Raw genomic sequence first — 22,346 nt, 5'->3', positions numbered from 1 at the left:
CACACCCAAAAATCAACTTTATGTGGAAATGTTTTTCTTGTTCAGCTGTTTCTACTGATGTTACAGCAAGTGGTGATAAGAAAGTTCTTATATTTTCCCAGCAGTCATAGGACTCACCGCCTTTGACACTACACAAGCATCTCCATTCCAAGTCGTGATAGAAATGTAAGAAGAACCAGAGAAATGATCCTCAGCTAGCTGGCGGTGCATTCAGAATAGAGCTTGTTGGCTTCTGTTAGAACAGCCCTATCTGTGTGTAGGACTGCTCGAACCCAATCTGCTGAGATGGATTCATCCAAACCATCAAGGCCAGAGAGCAAACTCTTCTGCCTGGTCAGAGAGCATCTGAGTATGAAGGAAGAATTGCCTTATTTCAATGATTTGTTGGGAATGTTCCTGAGAGCTTGCAAGCATTCACATACATGTCTCCATTTGTATACGTTAACATATTTGGAATGTAGCTGTTGTCATTCTTTCAAAAATGCCAGTGATATTTGAATCCATTTTAGATTTATACAAAGATTTTTTTTTTAATTATTATTATTATTGTTCTATACCAAATACCTATTAGCTTGTTTTGACCAAATATAATGATGGAAGTCAGAATCACCAAGTTTTTACGTGTTTCACCAAACAGCAGAAAAGTTGTCACATTGGATTTTAAATACCAGGGAAAGTCATAGGTGAGTAGGGAGAACTACAAGCAAAGTTTGGATATACCTTCTTAGGTACTGAGGTCAGTGAATTACAACACACCAATTTTGAAATCAGTCAGTTACCCTGGTGGGGTGTCTTGAGACCGATTAAATTGGTTTCACAATAGTACCCTTTCAGATGTATTCCCTATGATAATTTAATTGTCAAATACTTACTTGTCATTAAATATCTCTTGGAGTTGTCACTTGCTTGGTATCACCATGTCTTGTGGGAATTAGAAGGGATCTTTAAAATAGCGTTGTAGTTAGGATGCATTTCAAAGATTTTCATGATACTGCAGAAACTGGAGAATGTAATTCCAAGCGAAGGTCCGCAGAAAATTAGCATAAACTACATTAATTTTAGCAATATGTTGGGTTTCCTGTTCTGAGAAATCAGAGTAGTCAATACAAGGTTAGTTTCTTTGGATGTAGGCAATAACTGAAATCCAAAATTATCATTATAATAGACACCTTGGGAGCCCACCAGAACAAATGAGATTACCTTTTGTGCACAGCCTTGTTAGAGATGACTGACTCTGTTCCCTTCCTTAAAGTTGTTGTAGTTGCACACACGTAGTGGGAAGTAATTGCTTTGTATTGTTAGTTCATTTTTCAGTACAAATTGATCTCATTAAAATTGGCTAGTGAGACTTAATATGGCAAACTCTTCTAGAGAAATATGTTGCTGTGTGTAAACAGGCGCTCTTAGTTCTGCCTTTGCTGGCTTGCAAGGCAAAAATCACAAGTTCTCCGTTCCAGCAATAGCAATTACACTGCATACCATGCAACAATATGTCATCACTCCTTACTTACAGCAACATGGTAAGGCTTGCTGATCTTACCAGTCTTCTAAAAATATCCTGGAAATGTTTAAATTTCACAAGGGCAAACTACCCCGCTGTACCTCTGGAAGTCATAAGCAGCCAGAACACTAATTTCTCAGGTGAGAGAGTTAAACTGTGGTGAGCGTCAGCATGATTTATAGATCTTGATTTGTTTAGGCAAAGGGCAGTGTGTCTTTGTGTCATGCATAGGTTGTGCATATCTGCAGAGACAATCAGTATTTGACTTTACTCTGTATTCTTGAGTAACTCTGCTCAGTACAGTTTGCCTTCAGCAAACATCCTTCACTGTTTTGCATTAAGCATTTTCAGTGATTGATAGTTTTCTTGTTCAAGGATTGATAAATGTGAATCTGCTTTTCATCTTGGCCTAAAGGGACCCTTGATGGAGTGGAGCTTTTAGGGTTGTTTTTTCTATAAGCTTTGAAAAGAGACTGAAGGACTTGATGTTGAGTCACTGGGGAATTCGAGTTACAGCATGTGGCTCGGTCTATCACTCATTATGTAGCATAATCAACTAAGTGGCCGGTTCTGATGGGAATAAAAATGCTGTCAGTTTTCTTGGAGAACATCAGTGGATGAATATCCTTCCTTCAACAGACTTCTAGCCAAACTCCAAGCTGGGAAAAAAAAAAAAAAAAAAGAAAGAAAAAAAAAAAGAAAAAAAAGCTATTTTAATGAGAAAAGCAAAATCATGGGAGGCTTGTGGAGAAGCAGGGAAAAAGGGAGGGCATCTTTGTGCAGATCAAAAGTATTTTTGGTGGGTCTTCAGTGGTAGCAGTTCTTGAGGTCTTCACTAAAAACACTGGTTTGAACTGTAGAAAGGCACACCTCCTAGGTGAGCTGTACGAGTCAAGCCAATGGGGTTAGACCCAGCAGTATGCTGCTGAGAAGGGAGCCATGAGAGGAGATGCTGATTCCACATGGGCAAAACACCAGCCTGCAACGTACCTGGGCAGTGATCCCTGCTCCTGCCACTTGGTGAGATGCTGCTCTGAGCCTCACATCTGCCCTTGTCCTCTAGCTGTGCCCTGCTGTGTTTGCGCTGGGCTGCTGCGTAGGGAAGGTGTCCTGCGAGCAGGCCAGCAGCACCTCAGTGCAGTCCTGACACGTCCCAGCTGCCCAGTGCCTGGCTGTGTCCTGAGAATATTCTCCTTCCAGAGACAGCTGGGGAAAGTGTAAACAAGGTAAAAGGATGGGGCAGCGTTTCTAAATGAAAAGTGAGGCAGGTAACGAAGGTCCTGCAGTCCCTTGTCCTTACGGAGAATTTGGGGAATGTGAGTAGGTTTGGGTACTGAGCTTTCTATTTTCTGTGGTATAGGGTTCAAAAAAGAGGTCAGGAAATAACCTGTTTCTCACAGTACTATGCAATGTCTCTAGGGTATACTTTTACGGATTTCTGTTATTTAAAACAAAACACAGGAAAAAGTCAAGTCTTAACTTTGTTAAAAAAAAAAAAAAAAAAAAGGACAAGAATTAGCGTGCTAAAATTGAAACATGAAGTCCTTGCCTGAACATAGTTTGGAAACAGGGCTCAGCATAAGGGGAAGCAATCAAATAAATAGATGCTAAGGCTTAGGTTATAAGATGATTATTTGATTATTTAAACCTGAACATCCAGGAAAATTTTAGCAATGACAGTATTAAAAATAATAAATGCGAAGAGCATTAAAAAAAAAAAAAAAAAAAGCATCTTATGAAGTTACCAGGATAAAAAACAAAACCTTCTGATGATAATATAGCTTTTGTATCATAAAAATGTAAATGAGGGCTGCTTATTGCAAAGCCAATTTAAAGATTCAGCTGAACATTAAATAATTAAATACACTGTTACACTAGCAGAAGGAAGTTGGACATTTCACTGGTGGAGAACAGTTGCACTTCCTCAAGCTGAAGGTGGCAGCTTTGGCTAATACCTGTAGCCTCTTCCTTCTGCTCTGCTGGGTTCTGCTTTCCCTGCTGGCATAAAATCTCACGTCTCTTATTGTGAATCGGGAGAAAAAAAATCTTTATTAAAAAAAAAAAAAGATTACATGTTTGAAACTAACAGTAGAAATATAGCTGATAGGGTCAGCAGCAAAGTCCGAGAATAATAAAAGGTTTAGTTTCAATATCATGCAAATAATATAAAATGTACAAGTATGCAAGGGAGAAGGAAAATGTTTGATGTGTCCCATACTATCTTAAATGCAAACATTCCCCAAACTACTTCCATATCTCTTGTTCAGCTCATTCATTTTTTATTTTTCCTTTTGCTTCCATCCTTATTTTTTGCCTTAAGTTTGTGTTTCAAAAGCAGTAATAAGTGGTAGTCCTCAGCAGCCACATGGACTGTAGTTATTACTGCAGAACTGAGACTGCTTTCTGAAAGAGAGAAGTTGCATGTTTATGCAGAAGATGCTCAGGTCCGAAGGAATCATGGCTGTGGTATGCAGGAATAGTGAATCACAGCAGCTGAGCCAAAAAACTTATTTGCATGTGTTTCTCATTTCCCAGATGAAGGGACACCTTTTTGGGTACTATTTGAGTGGCAGTGATTAAAGAGGATTTTCAGGTTAAATGCAGGTACTCTAGTTTCCTCTGTGCAGTGGTGGATATGAATTTGCAGTGGGCACCTTGCCATCCATTAAGACAGCAAACTTGTTTGTTTGCTGCAGAAGGAAACAACACCTTTAGAACCCTTCTCAGTTGTCAAGTAAGTGCCATGAGGTAAATAAGTGTTAAAGAAAACTACTTACAGAAGTTGTGGAAGAAATTATACGCAATAGGCATCTCAAAACATCTCAAATACCTCACAAGTTATTTTTGTTTTGTATAGCAGTGGCACTTAAATTTCTCAAGAAACAATTTCTTTAAACTATCAGGTCTGAAAAACTTTTGTATAGAATTTAAAAAATGTGTTAATTTTGAAGTTTCAGGGTAGATTTTCATTTGGGGGCAGAGGAATTATATTTATATATTTACTTGTCACGAAACTTAAGTGACGAGCTGGTTTTCATTGCAAGGAGCAAACATTTCCACCCATGAAAGGAAAAGCCCATTTGTTTTAGAACTTAGTAGTAGCTGCTGTTATTGACTTCTTAAAGACAACTAGTATGCCCTGCTGCAACGCTAGTAGGGGGCACCATGTTATATTTGATGTTATTGGCAAGCTGTGAAATAACATTTTAAAAAGATCAATTTATTTTACTCTAAGCAAACTGTTTCCAGGAGACTCTTTTTAAATGAATTTCATTCCAGTGTGTTTTTTTTCCCTCTATACCAACTTTTGCTAAGATGTGTGCTTTATGTGGGGGTGGGAAAGCAGACTTTTGTCCTACCAGCAGCCGAGGTCTGCCAAACGCTTCCAGAAAGGTCCACCAATTCCTGGCCATCCCTGATCTGAAGCAGTGCCCTTCCAGTGGTTTCAACTGACCCCTTACTTTCCCACGATGAGGCTGTGCTTCCACCTTCAAACAGGATAAATGTGGATTGCCTAGTGTGTTACTATCCTGGCATTTTTTGGAGACTGAAATTGTGTTATTTTACCACAGAAAAGTGGAATTCAAGTACTTTTTCAGGCCTTTTTTTCTCTTCAGTCTCACCTTTATCAATGTCCATAGAAAAGAAGTTAAAATGACTATAAAATTAGTACCTTGAAACCTTTAATCAAACTGTTGGAATGAAAACAGATTTATACCTCAAAAGTCTTATCTGCAGGAGGCAGCTAATATAATCTATTCTTTTTTTAAAAAAAAATCAAACTTGAATCGAATTTTCTTCAGAAGAAGAATTAGAGCAAAGTAATATCTTAGGGCCAAGCCCACTCCTTTAACTTCCTTGGTTTTTGTGGAGGCAGGGCAGGTGTAGCTGTATGGTTACAGAAGATGGGAGCAGCAGCAGTACAGGTCTGTGGTCTGCCATTTCATCTCACGGTCCAGCAAAAGCCTCTCCTCACTCCCTCACCTTTGGTCTGTTACAGGAGCTAGGACAGAGCAGGGGGGAAGATACCAAGCAACCCGTTTCTCTTGCAGCCCTTACCTGGTCCACTGGGAGGTGCCTCTGCCCATGGCAGGGGGGCTGGAACCAGAGGACCTTTAAGGTCCCTTCCAACCCAAAGCTTTCTATGATTCTAACCACACAAGCAGCAGGTCCTGTTCCCTCCCAGTTCTGTGGGGCCAGTTCAGTCCTGCACCTTTGGAAAGGAGCGAAGGAAGGTTGGGGCATGCATGGGAAGCCAGGCAGAGCCCTCTGGACAGCAAAACAAGCTGAGATATATCAAGTGCTGGCAAATGTGTGGATTAAAATTGGGGTAGGGGTGTGCAGGGTGAGAATTTAAATTGAGTTACTGTAATTATCTTTATTTCAAGATTATCAGCAGCAGGTAAAGCAGCTCATGGGAACGTGATATTTAAGCAAATGCCCTACCACATTGCAGCTCAATGTATTCTGTGTTTGGGTAGGAGCACCATGTTGAACTAGTTATCCTAAGCCTGTGTTTCACACATTGCAGCTTAGTCAGGACAGCAAATATCTCAGTAACACCACCTGAAATATCTTGGCATATATCTGACAGCTCATTGAGAAAATATCCTGTAAAATTGATGACCTGACTCCATTACCCAAGAATAAAATTGAGTCAGTGTAGCAAAGTAAACATTGCTAAGGGTGTTTGGATGCTGTTACAGGAAATGAAATCCTCCCCGTATATGGCAGTGCTTGTTTTTATATTCTGTGTGCTTCAATAGGAAATGAGCTCATATTTATTTATCTTCCCTCCATAGGAAGAGGAGTAGAGCTCTAGAGAAACTATAGCAGCAGTCTCCAAAGGTTTTCATCCTAAAAAGCTGTATGGTACCTGAATCCCTGCTGCCTCGCCTTACACTTAGACTTCTGGATAGGATGGAGAGGGCAAAACCTCTTTGAGAAGCTCTTTCTACTTGCAGTTACTTGCTGCAGCGTGCTTGCAAGAGAGAGAAGTGGGGGAAGCAAGAGTGCTGTTGCTGAGTAGCTTGCAAGAGCTCACTCCTCTCCTTGTTTTTAGCAGTGGAGGCTCAGGCTGAATCCCAGTGCTGTATTCCAGGCACCACCTTCAGGTGGGTGGGCTGGGGAGGGAGCTGTGCTGTGGTAGATGAGCACAGGCAGTGTTTCAGCACCTCGCACCATGCTCTGCTTATGGAGGTTTACTACCCCAGCAGCACTAATGTCACCTTGGGCAAGGTTTGTGTCCTGCATTTGTAGTGCAGACTGCCCCAGGACAGAAACCTAGGCAGGTTTCAGTAGCCAGATCATTTGCCACACTCAAACACAAACAAAAAACACTACTGAAAAACAAAACAAAACAAAAAACCCACCAAAACTAGATTTCATTTTGTTTGCTGTTGTGATGGCTAGTCTCCAGAAGGGGAGAAATTTTGCCAAAAAAAAGACCATTCTACATTAGATTTCATAGAGCCAGAGCTAGTTTATTTAGCATAAATTATTTCTGCACTTTGTGGGGATAATTTACCCTGCTGACCCTCCTCAGTTGTTAGTCCAATAGGTCTTTTCTGGCAGCAGTGTAAATGTCATCAGAAATAAAAGTACCTGATATATTGCTCAGGGACGTGAACTTCAGGTGAACTTGTGACAGTTCTGGACATCTTTGGATTCATGAATGAAATTGATGTTAGTTCTCACTAATCAATCCAAATAACATAATATAGAAAAGAGAGGGAGGGAAAAACACCGCTTGTAATTTCCTTCGTTTCCACCTTAGGATCATCTGTCTGCATTAGAGATTAATATCATCTTTAAATATCCGTCTTGACCTGGTCTTCCTTAAGTGAATAGCTTCCAATGCAAGCTGGAACAGAATATAAGACTTGCTCTATTCCATATCTTGACAACTTGTTCATGTACTGCACTTTTCTTCCTCCTTCATATGACCATAGTGCCCAGGACCTGAAAGCTTTTCCCTAACAAATCATGATTAGCCTGTAGAGCTAGCTATGGTTGAGAAATATTTCCAAGCTTGGGCCTTAAAGGGAAAGCAAATAATGGAATGGAAAATGGTTATTCAGATAATTCAGGAATATATGTATTTGCCAGATATGTTAGTTGAGAAATTTTATTATTATTATTATTTTCCCTACTGTAACACTCAAATGTGATAGTGGAAAAATTATCCTGTTTCTTTATTCCAAGCTCAATAGTTGTTTGGGCTCCACAAGTTTAAAAAACACTTTCTCACAGAAAGCTACTTATTTAATATATTGGCATCACTGCTGCGGTGACAGAATGCTTCATAAGCATAAAAATGGTCTTTATTTCCACCAAATTGCCCCAAGGTGAGAAGGCTTTCAACCCTGCTGAAAAGGTGGGGAAGGTGGAGAGAAGAGAAACAAAGTGCCTTGCTTGCGTTCCTCAGCTACCTGAGAGGCAGCTGAGAACCCAGTCCTTCCTTCTTTGGTCCGTGAAGGAGCAGTGATTTGCCTGAACTCCAGGAGGATCTTTCCCTTCCTCTCAGTTCCCTCTGTGCAGTGGAGGAGGCTCTGACAGGCCATCGGGGATATGGAACATGAAGCTCATCAGCATTACTTTAAAAGGGGAATTTGGGGCCTTGTGACAGTACTGGCAAATATGGCTGTGAAGCAGGTGACCTTTGAGGCTTGTACAGGAAGCATTCCAGTTTAACCAAATTTACTGTTAAAATCAGGTAGGTAAATGGGAGCTAAGGAAAAGATTTAGTTTATGGTCTTTCTCACCTCCCAGCAGCACCTGCTGGTCAGTATTTTTCTCCTAACACTTCTTAGTGTTACCTGTTCTTACCTTAGTTACCTTCCACACCAGCAAGTTTACCCTGACTGCTCAGCAAACACCAGGGAACGTGGTGGCTTGGTCCGGCTGGGTGGAAGTGCACTAAACTCAGGTGGGAGCGCTGGTACGTGTCCCTGTTGCTCTTAGCCAGAATGCTGATGGAGGCATTGCACCCAAGGACACATCTGCAGAAATAGGACCATGTGAGCAGAATGTGTTCTGCATCCAATTGAAAGGGTTATTGAGCTCCTCTTATCTTTCAAAGCAATGGATTTGGCCAACAGCCTTTGTGTCACCTTCTACACAATCCACCACGAGAGGTGGAACACCAGCTAGAGCTTTTCCTTAAGGCCAGTGCACTGAAAGCATTTGACCACACAGCTTGCATTTTTATATTATGTCTTTTCTGGATAAAAGTGTGAGTACTCAGCACTAATAGTTGTAATTAGGCACTTTGGGTTTTATAACTGGTATCTAAAATACACATATATATACATGAATCTATTGTAAATGGTTTGTACATTTGTTTTAGTCATGCTAACAACAAATACTCAATTTCCTTAAGACTCCCTTCAACATTTCTTTTCCCTTTTTAGCAGTTCCTAAGCATAATGCAACTCTGTTTTCCAACTTGTCTGTAACTATGGCTTAAGTTTTTGTTGCCTTTGCTAACCAAAAGAAAAATTGCATCAATTTTATCAAGCTATTGGTAAAGTACATAGCTGACTGTAATTAGGATGCTGAATTACAGAAGTGATCTAAAGAATCCTGTTAAATGTCATCGTTCTCAGCAAAGAAACTGTAGAAGCTGAAATGGAAATAGAATTTTGAAAAGGAGAGTTGAGTAATTTACTTAGCTATTCAGTCATGTTCACTGATGTGCTCACGATTTGTATTTTAATTTAACAACTTGTGTTTTCTTTCTTCACTGAAAGATTAGAAGGAATCTTTGATACAAACCATGTAATCCTACAATAGCCTACTCTTTGTTTAGCAGCTGTTATGGCACTCTCCGTTCCTTTCAATAGTTGGCACAATGCAGGTAATGACGAGGTGCTTGATGACAAATCCCTTCATTGTCACAGTGATTTTGTATGCTGGATTCTTCATACCTCTGCAAAGTAAACCCAGTGCCGATTACAGTTTAATTCTCAATCATTTTCAAGTTTATTTTGAAGGAATATGAATTTCCTTCAGAATAAGTTGTCCTGCAATCTTATCTGTAAGGATGAAGCCTATATTGTTAGTTCATTGGTACTAGGTGCCTATCCTCTTGGACATAAGAACAGCTTCTGTGGATTGCATTGCAATATTGAAGCCTAACTAAGAACACCTGTATTCTGCAGAGAGGAAATATTGTATGAGGAAGATCTGCTCGTATATAGCACCATTTGGGAGTTAATATTGTAATCAAACTGAATACAGGATTAGTTCTGAAACCTGTTTCTTATATCTGACGCCCATTACACTAACCTACATTTCTAACAGCCAGGCAGGTCCTTCAGAGAAGTGTAGTCATCGTTCAGCTGCTATGAGATGGCAAATAAACAATGATGAAGACTTGGCCCTGACCTCCTCTTTGTTTGCTTTAGAACTGGTGAGAGCAAACCTGGCCTGTACTCAAGACAGAAATGATTACGTAGTTCATGCAATCATTCAGATACATTTTATTCTGCTTGCTTGTTCCCCATGCCTGCTTACTTGAATTCATTGCATCTTGGACATGTGTGTGAAAGGCCCCCATTTTGCAGAGAGGAATTTGACCTTCTGTTCTTACTTTCTCTCCACGAGTGAGATTATATCCTTGTTAGCACAACTGTGTAGCCACATAAAAGCCCCTGAGCAATGTACAATGTGAGGTGGTGGTTTTGTTTTTAGGATGTTTTATTTTACATCCCTTTTAGAAACATTTCCTTAGATGCAGAACTGTCTGTATTTTATAACATAAAATCAAATGCAGGTTCAGTTGTGAAGGAATTTATCCCTATAGACATAGAGTATAATACTGAATATATCAACTATATCTTTCCTCAATATGTGCAGGATTTTGAAAGAAAAAGATCAAGCAGTTCTTTAAAGTTCAGATCCTGAAATCGATAAATTTTCATCTGCTTCTATCTGCCCTCCCCCACCTGGCGCCTAATGATCTCTAAATATCTTTAGACAGAAAAATGCATTGTAGTATTTTGGACTGACCTGGTTTGAGGATAAAGTACACTGTGCAGAAGAAACAGAAAAGAAAGTGAAAAGAACACAAAGGCAAACATTCAGGGGTGATCAAACATGCCATATTTGTGGATGGACAGGATGTCAGGGTGAAATAGACTATGAAAGCATTAAGATCTGGCAATTGAAAGGAAAGAGTGCTTTTGATAGTTAAACATTGAAACTTTATTGAAAAGGGGTTGGGGTTGTAATGAAAACAACATCTGGCTGTGATTGCTAAAACTTGATTGCAAGAGGGAAAACTGAATGATGTTATCTCATGCTGATTGACATTTAAAAAAAAAAAAAACTTGAAAAATGGACATAAAAAAGGAAAGTTAGACAGATGTAGCAAAGCAACAGCTGTTGGAGATGGACAAGCTTTCCCTGGGGATGTATTGCCAAGGAGAAATAAGAGTCTTATTCTGATTGCCTGCTGCTACAAATCAGTATTAGCTCCACTGAAGTCAAACTAGTTGTGCCAGTGTAAAACTGGCATAAGATCAGAATCAGGTATTGAAAGCAAAGGGATAGAATATGACAAACTTCTATCAGGAATCTAATTAGTTTGGCATTATTGTCATGTATGGTTGAGTTTGTAACCTTGGTTTGTTTTTTATGATTGATGAGTGTACTCAAGTATTGGCTGCATGGTCAGATTATTCCACCGGGTGAAATACCCACAGGACTATCACAGAGATATAAAGCAGAGGGAAGGTTAGGTATGGATTCCTCCTGTTGTATATCATTTTGGTGAGAGAAAATTGGTGCTTACCTATTCCCAGGGATATATGGGGGTAAGATGGGACAGAAGGAAGATGACTTAAGCCTGCTGTCCTCATCTTTTTGAAGGTTCCCCAAACCAGGATTTCCTGGCTTTGAGGAATACCCAGCCCTGGAGTGCTCTCCATGATCTGCAGCCCAACACGCTCACACCTCCAGGCTGAAGGCACACAGGCTCACAGCAGAGCCAGCAGGTTCCTGGTGTGCAGCTTGCATGAGAAAACAGATGTGCCAGGTTCCTGCTGCTGTTGGTGGTTATAAAGCTGATGCGAGTTTCGGCTTTGCTGAGCTTCCCCCAGTATGAGGAACTTCTCATGTGTATATGAGACATCTCCAGCTGACTTAAAATAAGTCCTATGAACAGGAAAATGGGCTTTCTGGTCAGCTGTCCCTGTTACATTTTTCTGAAAAGTTCTTTGCTTGATGGGCAGTTTTGTTTTCACTCTAAACTGCGACCATGTGTTAAGGGAGAGCAATTTCTTAACATCTTTTTTAACTTGCTCTAAATGAAGCGTATGGGTGGGGGCTGCTGTGTTCTGGTGAATAGTCTTCTGTCCTGTACTTCATGGACAAACACTGGCTGCAAGATGAAAAAATGGAAGTGAATGTGTACAAACTTACAAAGCTGTGGTAGGGAAAGAGAGGTACTGCAGAAGCAAGAAGGGACGGATTATTGGAAAATTAAAATGGATTGTTGAAATAATTGTTTAATGAAGCTGTTGGTAATTAAATTAACACTGTTTTGTTTCTATGTGACATGAAAAAGCATAAGCTCATAGTACTCTGACACAAACCAGAGACAGGGCAGGAAGAAGAGTGTTGGGAAAAGGTTGGTATTTTGAGAAGAATTTGCATTGTCTACTTTAGACAAGTGTCTTGTGTTGGTAAAGCTGAAATCAGGAACCTGCACATGCACACCAGTTCAGAGCACTGCATTCAGTGTCTTCTCTGCTACTCGATGGAAAAACATAAGGACACTAGAGAGACCAGCCCTCCAGCACAAGCATTGAAAGTTCACTGCCCAGAGCAGTGATGGTACCTTATTTGTGCTGCCCTATCAGGGCAGGGTTGCAGGACTGAAGATAATTCCATTCAATTTTATCTGTTCTCAGAGAAAACATGAGATTAAACAAGTCTCACCACTGCTAACTATTGGCTAAGAGAAGAAAGGATGAATGCTCTGCCTCCATTTCTCATCAGGCGGTTAACTGCATGCTTCCTTTACCCACTGTATGTACTTTGTGCTTGAAAAAAATTCTTTAAGCTGACAGGAATAGAAGTGATGTGTCTCATCAATCAGGCTTTCATCCTGTTTCATCAAACTTAAGCTTTTTTTTTTTTTTTTTTTTTTTTTTTTTCCCTGGCTTTCTGGCTTGTTTCTGAATCTTCTATCTCTTCCTCTCAGACCTCTTCCCAAGAGCGTATTCTACAGTGGTTTCCTTCTACAGAAACTAGTTTTATGGGATTTATAGCATAGGGGGACCTGCTTTACAGTGACCATTAGCCCTTGGGCATCAGCCCATCCTTTCTGTGCTAAGGCAAAGAAAGATCTATTCATTTTTTGTGTTTTGTGCTATTGTTCACAAAGTGTGGCATTGAGCTCAAGGGGGTCACCAAACTGAAAGCAATTGCGTAGTAGTTCGTCCTTGCTTTACAGACAGAATGATTTGCAAATAAATTATTGGCCTTGTTAAGAAATAATGAAAGGGTCCATGAACCCCCTAGTAAAAGGTTCTTTCCAGGGAACAAGCATCATCCGAGTAGTTCTGAGGATCTAGATGGTGAGGCAATAGCACAAAATTTTCCTTCCATATTGGATCCATTTATGCTTATTGATTTTCAGTCTATTTTGTGATATCAGGATCCAGTCGTACCTGGAAGCTTGGTGCTTATGTTTGTTGTTTATTGCTGTCTGTAAATAAACCCTTTCTGCTTCTCTGAACTCAGGGATTCTTATCTTAATCTTTACCATCTTCCAAGAAATTTGTTGTAATTTGTTTTTTTTTTTTTTTTTTTTTTTTTTCCTCTAGAGTGGGGAGAATCATGGCAGATTGCATTTGATATTGCAGATTGCAGGGTTATCATAGGGGAATTTGCTTGTGTGATGATCTGATCGTTATATAAAAGTCTAATTCATCAAAACTTACTTTTGTGGCAAAGGCTACCCTTTTTTTCTAAGCAGCGTCTAAAATAATGGGTCCTTGAGCTGGACTGGAATGTCTTGCTCATATTTAAATATTACTTGGTAATAATTTTATGCATCATGTAAATCTTTACATAATGAAGTGTTTTGACATTCATCTCATGCCGTTACATTTCCTTTTTGATGACAAACTAAACTGTCACCGGTGTGTGTAGCATTCCAAGTGCCCTCTACCATTCCAGCTTCATTTGCTTTGAACTTGCGTGGTTGTATTTTAAATCAGGAATGTAATATCAAAGCACTCATCAGAAATAGCAACTTTTGAATACTTAATCTTCACCAGTGGGAATACCTGGGTTAAGCATGGTTTTGATGTAAAGAAGTTCTGCTTCCCTATTGCCTCTAAAAGGACTTGCTCCCTGTCATTCCACAACTGAATTTGACCCTCTGCTTCTAAGTCCCCACTCTTCTTTCCTTCTAATATGAAATGATCTGTGACAATAGAAATAATGTTCAACCTCGTTTTGTCTTGTTAACAGCATGTGGTTAGAATATTGCACTACCATTTCAGTATTATTTTTACACTTGTCCCCTACTGTCTTGGCTGGTTGCCAGCACAGTGATTTATGCTTTGTTTGCCTCCAGATGTGATTATTGCTTTTCTTTCCTGGTTGGACTATCTGAGTGAGTTCTTCACAGGTTTAAATGCTGGAGCACACAAATCAGGGACTTGTTTAAACTAATTTGCAGTGAAAATGGGCACAGAACTTCCTTAAGAAACAGAAAGCCCCTGGACAAAAGTTTAATTTCAATTATTTTGGCTTTAAATGATGATGATGATGTAAGCTAGCCAAGATTAAAAATAAGTGATCTCATCTTTTTTTTTGCCCTGGGCTGCATTTTCTAGTAAAGAGAAACTTTTCCATGACACTTAAAATCTTCAGTCAAAACACACCTTTGTGGTGAAAAGACAGCTTACAAAGAACATTTTATAAGTCTTTGATTTCTGTCTTTTTTCACCTTAAAAATGGATTTAATGCCCACTTTAAGATATGCTGAACTTCAAGGAACTTGGAATTTTATATTCCTAATCAGTGCTACATTCAGAATGCTTAATTTCATAAGTATCTTCTGTTGCAAAAAAGAATCCCTTTCCCCTACCTTCCCTCAAGTACCTGAGGACAATCATTTAACTAAACAATTTAAAATCAGACATCATGGAGATGAAAACAGAACTAATCATGCTTAAGTGACCAAGGTAAAGAATTTTGAATAAGAAACTATTAGTTTATCCTTCTATTGAGCCTCTCCCCCACCCCTTCCAAATATCCAGGCTTTCCAATTTCTTGTTTTTAAATCTGTATTGCCTCTGACTTCAATATGAATGATATACTGACATAAATTTTCATAAGATGTAACAAGAAAATGCATTATTAATTTGGAATACATATGAACATCTTTAGAGGAAATGATTTGAATTCAGACATCTGGAAAATGAAAGCATTATGTATTGACCTACCATGATTTGCTGTGATGCTAGTAATTTTCTATTCATTTGCCTCAGTACCAGTGAAAAGAGTATTGTATTTAAAACCAGAACTGCTAGTGCTGTATTATTTAGAACAGTACTCCCCAAAGCAAAATGACTAAGGAGACCTACTGCAGCTAATATCTGATTGAGCAAGACACATTCCAGTTCTGTTGCCTTTAAATACACAGGGTCAATATGTATTCATTTGTAAATGCATCTTCACTTCTGCAGCAATAGAAGACAGAGCATCTGTGTAAACCAATATTGGTTACTGCAGAAATCCCCCCCCAGCTACAAGAAACCAGTGCTTTGTGATATCATCTTGTGCGGTAACTGTACCAGTTAGCCTCTGAAATTCCCTGACCCAATGCAAAAAGGTTTTTTGTTTGTTTGTTTGTTTTTTAAAAAATTAAATACATAACCGAGTAAAACATGAAATAATAATGCGCATCTTGCTGGCTATTCTTTTTATTAACAGCAGAACCGTGCGCCGCTTGTTCTTTAGGATCTGTTTGTGCTACCTTCAATTACTTGCTGAGAGCTGCTCAGATCTGGCTCCCATGTCATTGTTTGTATTGCACAGAAACATGAATCAAGTCTGTCAGTCTTTTGATGTATATGCCAAGTCAACAGTGCAGTCATTGTAAGTACTTATCAAAAACCCCTCCATGTTTTCTACCAATGAAGACAGAACAATTTTTGCCCCTTTGCTTGTTTTTATCACTCTCTGTGGAAGATTTCTTTAAAAGTGACATTTATTTGTCAGCTGGAAAAAATAATCTTGTCAGGTGTTGTTCTTAATTATAGATTTTGAGATTTGTGAAGCTTACATTTTATTTTTCACTTCAGGACATAATGTCTCAAAAAGCATAAAGTTAATAGTAGAGCTAGCATTGCATTTTTCTGTTTTCTTCCTTTGGCAGTTACCTCTACTTGTAAGGAATCAGACCTAGCAGTTGTGCTTCCAGAAAGCAGAGGTATGGACAGGTAGATGTATACTGAATCCCAAAATACAGTTAAATACAAGCTATCCTAATCTCTTCATGGGAGAATATTAAGCTGACATTGTCAGTTTAATTTATCAAAGGAATACATGTCCTGTTGCCCCAGGGACTCTAGGGAAAGGTATTTTAAGTTTTGGTCATTATGCCGGGCATAATAGTCTCTTTTTCTCTGAATCAATTTTATGGTCTTAAAATAGGAAAGCCATAGTATACAGGAAAAAAAAGTCAAGAAACCTATACACTTTAGTTTGGGTTATCTGTAATGGACAAAAACTCTGAGACAAGATAAAACTATGGCAAAATTTCAACACAGTAAATCAGGAGGTCTTTGTCTCTGTATCTGATGTTGTTAATCTGTCAGTTTTCATTAGACCCACAGGTTTGGTTCTTGTACTCCTTAAAGTTCAGAGCAGTCCTAATATGCGTTGTGTTTTAAGATCAAATAACAGTGCAGAGACTAAATGGATGCGGATACCAATATATGCAATTTTCAGAATTGCACATCTTCCTTGTCCTGTTGGAGAAGTGGCACAGTCCAGAAGAGAAGTTCACAAGAAGTTCACAGTCACACCATGTGTCCTTTTTTTTTTTTTTTTTTTTTTTTTTTTTTTAGCATCCTCTTCCTCTCAGGTGATCCCAAGACCTGCTGCAGGGCCATGGGTCCCCTGGTGTCCTTGAGGGACTCTGGACACCGTCAGCAACAGGATCAGGTAGAGAATATCTGATTCTTGACGGGTTCTTTCTTGCACTCAGTGCCTGGAAAGTGGCTGGTGCTTACACTCTGCTCCTCTCAAAGGTTCCCTACTGTACGTGACTTCCCTATTCTTATAATTAAATCACTCCCTTATGCTGTAGAGTTAAGTAAAGGTCACCTACTTATGCTAATATTATTGTCTACTCTGCCTAGCTTATGCTAACTGCTACAACAGATTATTTCTTTAAAAATAGGTCTGGAGTGAATTTTTCAAATGTGTACTCATTAGATGCAGGTATTAACCCTGGAATTACTGTTTTTAAATTCTCACCTACAACACATTACTCTGACACCAGTAATAAGCAACAACTACCTTCTTTTTATGCTTTTTATTGTATTTAAAACTACAAAAATGCTAATTATATTGCTATTAATGACATTTGCCGTAAAGCTTCAGCTGTAAGCTTACTGCAAAATAAAATAAAATAATAATAAAAAAAAAAGCTTAACAGCTGCCCCCATGTACACACCCCCTGGCAAAACAACAGTAACAAAACCCTTTCTATAATACAAACCCTTTCTATAATGCAAAAATGTCTCAATTGGATTTGATCCAATTTATTTCCAGTAAGTTTTGCAGTCAGGAAAAAAAGAGTTGCTCTGTTTCCCAATAATAATAATAATTTGAGTAGACTCATTTGTATTCTTCTATCGGTTATCTATGATTCATACGTACATTTTGGAATACAATACATAGATGAGTCATACTGAGAAACAGCCTCTGCATAGGAAATTACACTGTCATTTTAGAGTAACATTTCTTTCCCAAACTGAAACAAAGAGGGCTATAAGTAACCACAGATAAAGCTTCATAATGTTGGAGAACTTGTTCAGAAAACTCACTCCCCTCTGGGTTTGCAAAACCAGAGCCTGATTTCGAGCATATGAAGTACATGCTTGCTAATTCCTATTAGTTCTGGTTTTCCTGGTTTTCCTCCCAAGCTCCCAACTGTAGCCTATGTTTTTTCTAGGAACAAGATATCTTAAAAGACAGCTTGAACTTTGTTCTGACTGAGCCTTCTGCCAGAGCTTTTCTCTCTGAGTGTTTAAGCAATGACAAGCCTTTGTCCAACCCTCAAAGGACTGTGTGTACATCTGAAGTCAGATAACTAGGCATCAGACTTCATGTCTGGTACATGCAAACTGTAACAAAGCACACGCTTAGTGATGTTTATAGGTGGTGTGCTGAGACCAACAAATTCAGATGTATGTGCCAGGTCAAGGTCCCTCTGAACTGGAACTGCCAGTGTGACAATCAGTGGTTGTCCTTCAGCAGGAAGAGCCACATAACGCTTTATCTGCCTGAAGAGCTCCAGCCATCAAAGCACATTGTCTAGGGCAATGTCAGAATTATAACTTCTGATGTAAAGCCTTTGCTGAAATAGTGTCCTTTTTACATTACTGTGTCCTCTTAAAATTTCTGGAGGCTAGGAGAATAGTCTTGTCCTCTTGTTCTCTTCTGTACCAAATCATCATTCAAGATGGAAGGAATGAAGCATAGGAGCTTTCTAACTTATCCAGGATCCTCTAAATATTCCTGAATGATGGAAATTGTAAATAGAGAACGTCATCCCAACTGCATTTGCTGACTGCCAAGTGCATTGTAATTCCCTAGCCTTTCAAATAAATGTTGTTCATATGCATTGCAAAGCCTGCAGGAGGAGGAACTAAATGTACCAAGATTTGAAGCTCAGTACTCAAGAGACTGGATATCACTCAGGCTGTGGGTTCTGAATCCAAATATGAGTAAAACACAAGCATTTTTCCCAATTTTTGGAAACACGGGACCATACACTTTTAATCGCTGGTATGTGATTTACCTGATTAGTGCTTTCGAGTATTAGTTAAACTCAGTGAGGGAAAACAGATATGAAAACTAGAGTATATGCATGAAATATCAGTCATTATGTTATATATGCATCTGAGAATTGGACTTCATTCAAGTCAGGATCTAATCCAGCTCCCATTAAGTCAGCGGGAATTTTGCCAATGAAAACAATAGTAACAGGATCTGGCCAAAATAATTTAATCCACCCTCTTCAGCTGCTGTGCTCACAGCAAGAATGTTGCCATTAAGAAGTTTATATGGGCATAAATATTCACTTTAATTTCCTAGAGTTTGTCTACTTGCTTAAAATTGCATTTGTGATTAAAAAAAGAACAACACAATGTATTATGGCTGCATTTTAATCACTATAGGTTCAGGAATAAATAGAGAACAGTTTAAATATTTTATACAGATTATATTGCGATCTTGAATTAACAATTCATTTTGGAGTTGTTTATTTCTTTTTCTTTCTCTGTTAGCTTATCTTTCTCCTCTTGGTTCAGGTTTCCAAGCTAATATGTGAGGGTGACTGTGATGGATTTGGATTTTTTCTCCTGTAATTGCATTCCGTAAAATTGTCATTATGCATGTTGTATCACCGGGTCACATCTCACCTCACGCTGCAATTTCATTCCAAGAGGAGGAAAGGTTTCAGGGTTTACCACACTAGGACTAAATTTAATAGGCTGCTACAAACCTTTGGAGAATGCAAGACATTGGTGTGGGGTAGTCTCTAATAGATGGAGGGTTTTTTGGAAATAGTCCTCAAAGGTTTACAAAACCAGATCCTGCTTGTCAGTGCTGCTAGTTGTCCATTAAGTTCATTAGATCCTGACTGGGAATTGCTCGGGTTTACCTCTTTGGCTTAGGGCTTTCTCAGGGAGGAGAAGCTGCCTTGTTTGGAGACCTGGTGCCTTGTCCCCCTGCACCTCGCATCTGCTCTGAGCTCACTCCATTTGGGGAGCTCTGCAACTCTATGCCTTTCTTCTCCCTCCCTTCCCAGGGTACAGTACTGAGTGGTGAACTCTTCTTGGTTCTACTGGGAACCTGCCTCACACTGCAACCTGCACGTTGCCCATCTACAGATGCTAGTGCAGGGATCAGATATGTTATGCTTCCTGAAATTGCCACTGAAAGCATTTAGGGTTTGAAACAATTGTCTCTGGTTTGTTTCCATGATATCTGGGGAGTGAAAGGAAGCAGAAGCAAAATAGTGTGCAGAGTGGTTTCCATTTAACAGTAACCACATGTTCTGTTGTACCTTGGTTATTTTCTATTCTAGCTAACTTTGGAGCAGAGGATAACCATATCTATCTTCCATGATGCTCCTGCCTTTCTCCCAGGTTCTTCCTTCCCTCTTTTCTGTTAATGTCCCACAACTGTGTGATATCATCTTGTTCTTCTCTGTTACTAAAGGTAAAAAAAGTTACTTCAGAATCCTGAGCAATTCTCCTCCCTGTCGTCTCCCTCCTCTTCTTCTGCTTTGAGTCTAGATGTATTTCCTCCTCTTTCTGAATCCTTGAAAACCTGTGGAGGTTAAATTAAGACAAAAAAGTAATGATCCATTTTAACACACTTTCTGGCATCGGAACAACGTCTAGTATTCTGTTCCATATTAGAAAGTCTGTTGATTTTTCAAACTTACTCTCTGTGTTTAAAACTGTCTCTCAGTGGAGCCTGGGCCAGGCAGAGGGGAATTCAGGAGGCAGCAACACCCCTGCAGGGTTGTACCTCAGTGTGCACACGTTTGAGTTGCCAAATGACACCATTGGGAAATTGCATATCTAGACCCTACCTCCTCATATTCCAAACTTTAAATTCACTTTTGGATTTGCTTTATGTTTCTTACTCTTGACAGGGTGGTGGTATACAAACCCTTGTAGCTTATTCTCTTTTCCTGCTATTTCTGCTGATTTTGATATTGTGGCTCACTCATGCTTTCCCCTCATTGTATAGTCTTGGTTTTTACAACTATCTCTGTACTGCAGAGATATATGCCTTAGCTGTGTGTGTATGTTTAACTTAAAACATTAAACTGCAGAAGCTGTTACCTGGGAAATATTTGGATCATTTTACAGTGGATATTTGAATCCTATTAATGGGTAGTGAATGTTACAAAATTCTCATCCTCTCTCCTAAAAAGTATTTGGAAGGATTTTATGTGTGTCTCTGCAAAATCATTTAATTTTGCATTCCAACTATCTGGTTATAAAGTTCATTGTATATTAGATTTGGTTTATGAAAAAGAGGCAGTGAAATTCAATGGATTGCATTAAAATCCTGAATAGGAAATGAGATAAAAACATACCTCCTGGATATAGTGAGTTATTAGTTCTATGACAGAACATTTTCTATTTAGTGAATTATTCATTCCAAAGAGACTAATTGAAGAAATGACTCTGAAAAAGAAACAAGAACTCTCAACATATAGTTGCTTGATTTTTATTTGTTTTGTTTTGTTTTGTTTTTGATTATCTAACCTATTGGAAGAATCAATGAATCTTTCTTGTATTACTTAATGGTCTAGAAACACATTACAACAGCATAGTAGCTTATTTATAGCTATATAAAGTTAAATTACTTTTAATCAGACAGTTGCATACAACTATTGCAATCACACTGAAATGGAACAGCAACCTCACCATATTTTTGAGACTTTGAATGTAGAAATCTTAGGATTTCCTTTTGTAGCTGTTAGGAAAAGAAAAATACATCTGACCTGCTGCTCTCCAGGATGCAGTGCATGCACTACCACTGTTTCTGGGAGGAGGGAGCCCATGCTGTTCCAAATTCAGCTGTAAACACTGATTCCCCAGAGAAGCCCAATATACTCAGTGCAAAATATGAGTAACTAATGTTTTCATGGATGTCAGCTCTCACAGTAAGTCTGTTTTCTATTTCCATTAATATTTTGCATAAATCAGTGTCTCAGTAAAATAAGCAATACCAGACTGAAAAGAACACAAGGCAACTGTAATTAAGCCACATGTTTAGTAATGTGCTGAACAAACAATGGAAAAAATTACTTTCTGGTTAGTAAATCAATTGTAATCAACCTCATTCCACCCACTCATCCACCTCTACGAGGGGATAATACAGCTGTAGATAACAGGAACAAATCCAGCAACTAAATTAATAAAGCAAAATTGGTGGTTCAGCTACACGTGTTGGCATGAATGTATTACTCCCTACAGCTTTATCTCTGCAAACATCTTTTTGCTCCCAGAGGGCACTTTAAAATATATGTTATTAAAAGAAATATAAAGGAATTACTTAGCCTTATAATTATTGCATCTTTTAAGAGCTACTCTGCTTGTTGCTAAAGAATTTGAGATGTGATAGATTACCATTAACAAGCTATCTCCAATAGTCAAATATTACCTATGGGCTCATATTGCTTTTATCTGCATAAAATGAATGAGGCTTTAGGAATATCTGGTGTCAGGATGTTGTCAGCCAGTTTGTTAAGTTCAAAATGATCAAATAAAATAGAGTAATCAATGGTGGAGTGACTACCCACAAGTGGTATGGACTAACAAGTCAGTATGATTCTGCCACTTTGATGTAAATACAAGATGGTACAGGCTCATCATTTGTCAAACCTTTCTAATAGATGTGGCAGAAGAATCATAGAATCATTAATGTTAGAAAAGATCTCTAAGGTAATCTAGTCCAACTGTCCACCTACCGCCAGTATTGCCCACTGAACCATGTCCCCAGGTACCGCATCCAGCCTTTCCTTAAACACCTTCAGGGATGGTTACTCCACCACTTCCCTGGG

General features: G+C 38.9%; 1 long non-coding RNA gene across 1 annotated transcript in view; it reads left to right on the top strand.

The window, feature by feature from the left end:
* The window catches only part of LOC118169294, a 154,976-nt gene extending 135,727 nt beyond the window's left edge, over window positions 1-19,249 (top strand). The window contains exons 5-6 of the long non-coding RNA XR_004752009.1: window positions 15,485-15,622; window positions 19,069-19,249. This is a non-coding gene — a long non-coding RNA (uncharacterized LOC118169294). The remainder of the gene's footprint in view (window positions 1-15,484; window positions 15,623-19,068) is intronic.
* Window positions 19,250-22,346: the final 3,097 nt, after the last annotated feature.

The sequence above is a fragment of the Oxyura jamaicensis genome, chromosome 6, assembly GCF_011077185.1.
Source record: "Oxyura jamaicensis isolate SHBP4307 breed ruddy duck chromosome 6, BPBGC_Ojam_1.0, whole genome shotgun sequence".
Classification (NCBI taxonomy): Eukaryota; Metazoa; Chordata; class Aves; order Anseriformes; family Anatidae; genus Oxyura; species Oxyura jamaicensis.
This window is presented reverse-complemented; position numbering and strand designations above follow the sequence as displayed.